Here is a 7,478-nt window from a genome sequence, read left to right on the forward strand (position 1 = left end):
GAGATGATGTATTACGGAACGAGTAAAGAGACTTGCCGGTAACGAGATTGAACTAGGTATTGGATACCGACGATCGAATCTCGGGCAAGTAACATACCGATGACAAAGGGAACAACGTATGTTGTTATGCGGTCTGACCGATAAAGATCTTCGTAGAATATGTAGGAGCCAATATGGGCATCCAGGTCCCGCTATTGGTTATTGACCAGAGACATGTCTCGGTCATGTCTACATTGTTCTCGAACCCGTAGGGTCCGCACGCTTAAGGTTACGATGACAGTTATATTATGAGTTTATGTATTTTGATGTACCGAAGGTTGTTCGGAGTCCCGGATATGATCACGGACATGACGAGGAGTCTCGAAATGGTCGAGACATAAAGATTGATATATTGGAAGCCTATGTTTGGACATCGGAAGTGTTCCGGGTGAAATCGGGATTTTACCGGGTTACCGGGAGGTTACCGGAACCCCCCGGGAACCACATGGGCCTTCATGGGCCTTAGTGGAAAGGAGAAAGGGGCAGCCCAAGGGGGCTGCGCGCCTCCCCCCTTCCCCTAGTCCTATTAGGACTAGGAGAGGTGGCCGGCCACCCCTCTCCCTCTTTCCCCCTTGGGAATCCTAGTTGGAATAGGATTGGAGGGGAGTCCTACTCCCGGTAGGAGTAGGACTCCTCCTGCGCCTCCTCCTCCTGGCCGGCGCACCCTCCCCCCTTGGCTCCTTTATATACTGAGGCAGGGGCACCTCTAAACACACAAGTTGACACAAGTTGATCCACGTGATCGATTCCTTAGCCGTGTGCGGTGCCCCCTGCCACCATATTCCTCGATAATACTGTAGCGGAGTTTAGGCGAAGCCCTGCTGCTGTAGTTCATCAAGATCGTCACCACGCCGTCGTGCTGACGAAACTCTTCCCCGACACTTTGCTGGATCGGAGTCCGGGGATCGTCATCGAGCTGAACGTGTGCTCGAACTCGGAGGTGCCGTAGTTTCGGTGCTTGATCGGTTGGATTGTGAAGACGTACGACTACTTCTTCTACGTCGTGTCATCGCTTCCGCAGTCGGTCTGCGTTGGGTACGTAGACAACACTCTCCTCTCGTTGCTATGCATCACATGATCTTGCGTGTGCGTAGGAAAATTTTTGAAATTACTACGAAACCCAACAATTGGCTCTTATTACACGTGAAGAACATGGTGGAGATGATTCTGATCATGAGACGCAATACATGGCTCCTGAAGACGCTGACAGGTATGAATGTTTAGTTGCTCAACGTGTTTTGAGTGTGCAGGTCACACAAGCTGAGCAAAATCAGAGGCATAATTTGTTCCATACCAAGGGAGTTGTGAAGGAACATTCTGTGCGCGTCATAATAGACGGAGGGAGCTGCAACAACTTGGCTAGCATGGAGATGGTGGAGAAGCTTTCTCTCACCACAAGACCACATCCACATCCTTACTACATCCAATGGTTCAACAACAGCGGCAAGGTTAAGGTAACACGTACTGTTCGTGTGCATTTTAGTATCTCTACATATGCTGATTATGTTGATTGTGATGTGGTACCTATGCAAGCATGTTCCTTATTACTTGGTAGACCATGGCAATTTGATAAAAATTCTGTACACCATGGTAGAAACAATCACTATACTCTTGTTCATAAGGATAAAAATATTACTTTGCTTCCTATGACTCCTGATTCCATTTTGAAAGATGATATTAATAGAGCTAATAAAGCAAAACATGAGAAGAATAAGAGTGAAAATCAGATTGTGGCAAAAGAATTTGAGCAACAAATGAAGCCTAATAATAAATCATCTAGTGTTGCTTCTGAAATTAAATTGAAAAGTGCATGTTTATTTGCCACCAAATCTGATATTGATGAGCTAGATTTCAGCAAATCTGTTTGCTATGCTTTTGTGTGCAAAGAGGCATTATTTTCATTCAAGGACGTGCCTTCCTCTTTGCCTCCTGCTATCACTAACATTTTGCAGGAGTTCGCTGACGTTTTTCCACAAGACATGCCACTGGGATTACCGCCTATTCGAGGGATTGAGCATCAGATTGACTTAATTCCCGGTGCTTCACTGCCAAACCGTGCACCATACCGTACCAATCCAGAAGAGACGAAGGAGATTATGCGTCAAGTACAAGAGCTTCTCGACAAAGGTTATATACGCGAATCCCTTAGTCCTTGTGCTGTTCCTATTATTCTAGTGCCGAAAAAGGATGGTACATCACGTATGTGTGTTGATTGTAGAGGCATTAATAATATTACTATTCGTTATCGTCATCCTATTCCTAGGCTAGATGATATGCTTGATGAATTGAGTGGCTCTACAATATTCTCCAAAGTTGATTTGCGTAGTGGCTACCATCAAATTCTAAAATTGGGAGATGAATGGAAAACAACATTTAAAACTAAGTTCGGATTATATGAGTGGTTAGTCATGCCTTTTGGGTTAACTAATGCACCTAGTACTTTCATGAGATTAATGAACGAAGTTTTACGTGCTTTCATTGGACGATTTGTGGTAGTTTACTTTGATGACATATTGATTTATAGCAGATCTTTGGAAGAACATTTGGAACATTTACGTGCTGTTTTTATTGCTCTACGTGATGCACGTTTGTTTGGTAACCTTGGGAAGTGCACCTTTTGCACCGACCGAGTATCTTTTCTTGGCTATGTTGTTACTCCACAGGGAATTGAAGTTGATAAAGCCAAGATTGAAGCTATTGAGAGTTGGCCGCAGCCCAAAACGGTCACACAAGTGAGGAGTTTTCTTGGCCTCGCTGGATTCTATAGGCGTTTTGTGAGAGATTTCAGCACCATTGCTGCACCTCTCAATGAGCTTACAAAGAAAGATGTGCCTTTTCTTTGGGGTACCGCACAGGAAGAAGCCTTCACGGTATTGAAAGATAAGTTGACACATGCTCCTTTACTCCAACTTCCTGATTTTAATAAGACTTTTGAGCTTAAATGTGATGCTAGTGGAATTGGATTAGGAGGTGTGTTATTACAAGATGGCAAACCTGTTGCATACTTTTCTGAAAAATTGAGTGGGCCTAGTCTGAATTATTCTACTTATGATAAAGAATTATATGCTCTTGTTCGGACTTTAGAAACATGGCAACATTATTTATGGCCCAAAGAATTTGTTATACATTCTGATCATGAATCTTTGAAACATATTAAAAGTCAAGCTAAACTGAATCGTAGACATGCTAAATGGGTTGAATTCATTGAGACTTTCCCTTATGTCATTAAACACAAGAAGGGAAAAGAAAATGTTATTGCTGATGCATTGTCTCGTCGCTATACTATGCTTTCACAACTTGACTTCAAAATATTTGGTTTGGAGACCATCAAAGATCAATATGTGCATGATGCTGATTTTAAAGATGTAATGCAGAATTGTAAAGAAGGAAGAATGTGGAACAAGTTTGTTGTTAACGATGGATTTGTGTTTCGTGCTAACAAGCTATGCATTCCAGCTAGCTCCGTTCGTCTTTTGTTGTTGCAGGAGGCGCATGGAGGAGGATTAATGGGACACTTTGGCGTGAAGAAGACGGAGGACGTACTTGCTACACATTTCTTTTGGCCAAAGATGAGACGGGATGTTGAGCGTTTTATTGCTCGCTGCACTACATGTCAAAAAGCTAAGTCACGACTCAATCCTCATGGTTTATATATGCCTTTGCCTGTACCTAGTGTTCCTTGGGAGGATATATCTATGGAATTTGTTTTACGTTTACCTCGAACAAAGAAGGGGAGGGATAGCATATTTGTTGTCGTGGATAGATTCTCGAAAATGGCACACTTTATACCATGTCATAAAAGCGATGATGCTGTTAATGTTGCTGATTTGTTCTTTCATGAAATTATTCGCTTGCATGGTGTGCCAAATACTATTGTTTCAGATCGTGATACTAAATTTCTTAGCCACTTTTGGAGATGTTTATGGGCTAAGTTGGGGACTAAACTGCTTTTTAGTACTACTTGTCACCCCCAAACTGATGGACAAACTGAAGTAGTCAATAGAACGTTGTCTACTATGCTTAGGGCTATTTTGAAGAATAATAAGAAAATGTGGGAGGAATGCTTGCCTCATATTGAATTTGCTTATAATCGTTCATTGCATTCTACTACTAAGATGTGCCCTTTTGAAGTTGTGTATGGTTTCCTACCTCGTGCACCTATTGATTTGTTGCCTCTTCCATCTTCGGAGAAGGTTAATTTTGATGCTAAACAACGTGCTGAATTGATTTTAAAAATGCATGAGTTAACTAAGGAAAACATTGAGCGTATGAATGCTAAATATAAACTTGCTGGAGATAAGGGTAGAAAACATGTTGTGTTTGCACCTGGAGATCTTGTTTGGTTACATTTGCGTAAGGATAGATTTCCTGATTTGCGCAAATCAAAGTTAATGCCACGTGCTGATGGTTCCTTTAAGGTGTTAGAGAAAATAAATGATAATGCATATAAACTTGAGCTGCCTGCAGATTTTGGGGTTAGTCCCACTTTTAACATTGCAGATTTGAAGCCTTATTTGGGTGAGGAAGATGAACTTCCGTCGAGGACGACTTCATTTCAAGAAGGGGAGGATGATGAGGACATCAATACAATTGTTACACCCACAGCCCCTGCTGCTATACATACTGGACCAATTACTAGAGCTCGTGCACGCCAACTAAATTACCAGGTACTTTCGTTTCTTGGTAATGATTCTAATGTTCATGAGAATATGATGCTGCCTAAATTGGATACATTTGTTTTGCTTACAAATGAAGGGCCTAGCTTGGAGAAGGATGAACATTGGAGCAAGAACAAGCATGGAGATGATGGCATGCGCAAGGGGAACAAGAACGGAGTTACAAGTGATGATTTCAGGACTTTGAAGCCACCATAATGGGTGCATGAAGCCTTGGACGAAATATACAAGATGCCACTTCATAAATTTCGTCCCGAGGCTATTTTAGGTGCTGCGTCACCTTATTATTGGGCCAGGCCCATGTAATTTCGAAATACATAAGTATAGGCTATTTTTAGAGTCCGTATGTGTGGGGAAACAAGAGATAGGGTTGATTTCGGACCCCTCCACCAAGGGCCACGAAATTCCCCCCCTCTTCCTCCATATATACAGCCCTTAGGGCATCGCTTAGACTTTGGGTTTCGTTTAGATTAAAAGTTCGCCATAGCTGCAACTTCGCGTACTTCGTTTGTGTTCAACGACCAGACAAAGGCGTCACAGAACCCCACCTTGATCAATAAAGCTTTCATCTTATATTCGCAATATCCAGATTGCAATCTCAGTTTCTTGCTTGTTCTTCGTTTACTCGCAGGAAACAGACCCTCGTGGTGAGGTTGATCGTGCTCCGGCGTGGTCAATAACCTCTTGGAGTTGGTTTAGTGATTGCTAAGGCGCGACGTCCTCGCACGTTCGTAGTCAGATTGTCAAAGTCGACTGCCACCAAAGCGATATCCATCATCTCATCGAAAGACGGGACACCTTTGCCTCTATCACTTGGAGGTGTAGCTGTTGGGATGTCCACAGGGTGCTCCACACCATCTCCCCCCGGGGCAGACCCGCTCTCAGATAAAAAATGTGCCATGGAAAGAGGCTAAGTCGGTGACGTTGAAGATGTCACTTATGGAGTACATGTCGATGGGGATGTCGATCTTGTTGGCGTTGTTGTTGATCCGTTGTAGTACCTTAAAGGCACCATCGACTCAGGGCAGAAGCTTTGACTTGCGTTGTTCCAGGAAGCGGTCCTTCCGAATGTTTAGGCACACAAGATCTTCGGCGTTGAACGACATGGGCTTCTTGTTGGTGTTGATCTTGGATGCATACCTTTGTACTTAAGGCTCAAGAATTAGTCTTGTGTATTCGTGCATCTTCATGTAGTTGGCTTGTCACTTGCATCCAAGTTGGTGCGCTCTTGTAATGGAAGTGGAAGGATGTCCAATGGTGACAATGGGCTGAGGCCATCGACCGCTTCGATAGGAGACTTCATCGTTGTTGAATGTCATGCACGATTGTAGGTGAACTCAGCTATGGGCAATCACTCTTTCCACTCCTTGATTTTCTTCTTGATGAGTATGCGAAGTAGGGTAGATGCAGTTACCAAATTCCTATGCGAATAGTCTGTAGAGAAAATGATATGCTAGTCTCAATAGGAAAGTGCTACACAATATAAGAAAGGCTGACTAAGTGTCGACATGTGTGTGAAGAACACGCATGTGACATCATGGACCGGAGATGTCCTTTGGCTGATTCGTGAGTGGGGCACGAGGTGAGGACCTACACTACCGAAATGCATGAAAATGACACGATGATTTACGCAGGTTCGGGCCGCATTGTTGCGTAATACCCTACTCTTGCTTTGTGCCTGTTTATGTTCGGTGGATGTCGAGCTACAAGTCCTTCCCGGGAACGGGAAGCGTTGTGTGCTCCTACTTGTGTTCTACCAAGTGTCCAACCTTGTTTTCTATAGCCCAGTCCTCCTTTTATAGCGCAAGGGGTACACAATGGCTTAGCTACTAAGGAACCTACCCTTTGTCGACATGGTAGGTCTGCGCACTAAATGTGTGATGATGTGTCATCATATTCTGTCTTCCGGGAACAAACGCCCATCTTGTCACCGCCGCTCATGGTGGCGTCCTGGCCTTGGGCGCCACGAACTGGTGAAGGTGTCATCCCCACGGTAGGAACGCTGGTGACTCATCCCTGGTTACTGATGTATGTTCACTGCCGTGGCTGCTCGCTTGCAATGTGTCACTTTGGTTCTGATGAGGCATAACTGACGCGACGCATGTTGGACGGCTTGGCCTGGATGCCTCGGGGGTAAGGAAACACAGTTGTTGCCGGAGGCTCCGTTCCCGGGTCTTGTACTCATGATGCTTCTGAGCAAGGGGAGGGCCACTCGTAACCCGTGCGTAGTTGATCCCACAAACCAATTATTCACGGTACCAGCAGTAGTCCTCGGGCCTAGTCCTGATGAGTGTCTATCACGTTTGTTAGGGCCAGGCCTTATACATATGCGTGGGCCACGTGTGTCAACCAATTTTCCCGTCAAGTACAATTAGTTAGGGGGTGCGTCTTGGCAAAAGTGAGGAGCCAGCCCCCACTTCGTATGCATAAATGCTTGGTGAAGGGCTGGGCTCAGTCCACTTGCACTACCCAGTGGCCGACCGGTCAATCAGGTAATCAATGATTTTGATACATGGCGCTGGAGTCTCGTTAGGGGCAGGAATCAAATCTTTTGACCCCTGCCACTATGGGTTTGAACCCGCGATGTCCCGCGTGTAGTCATTCGCCTTTAATTCACCTCGGGGTTCATACTAGCAGAGAAGTAATTATGCCCTCTGTCATTAAACCCCACTTTGAGAGTTGATGTGATCGAGCGGTGCTCGAGTTTCCATCAAAAAACTGAAACGCCTGCCGGCCACGTTGATTACTTGGTGTCGATTGGGG

Source organism: Triticum aestivum, chromosome 5B (assembly GCF_018294505.1).
Source record: "Triticum aestivum cultivar Chinese Spring chromosome 5B, IWGSC CS RefSeq v2.1, whole genome shotgun sequence".
NCBI classification, from domain to species: domain Eukaryota; kingdom Viridiplantae; phylum Streptophyta; class Magnoliopsida; order Poales; family Poaceae; genus Triticum; species Triticum aestivum.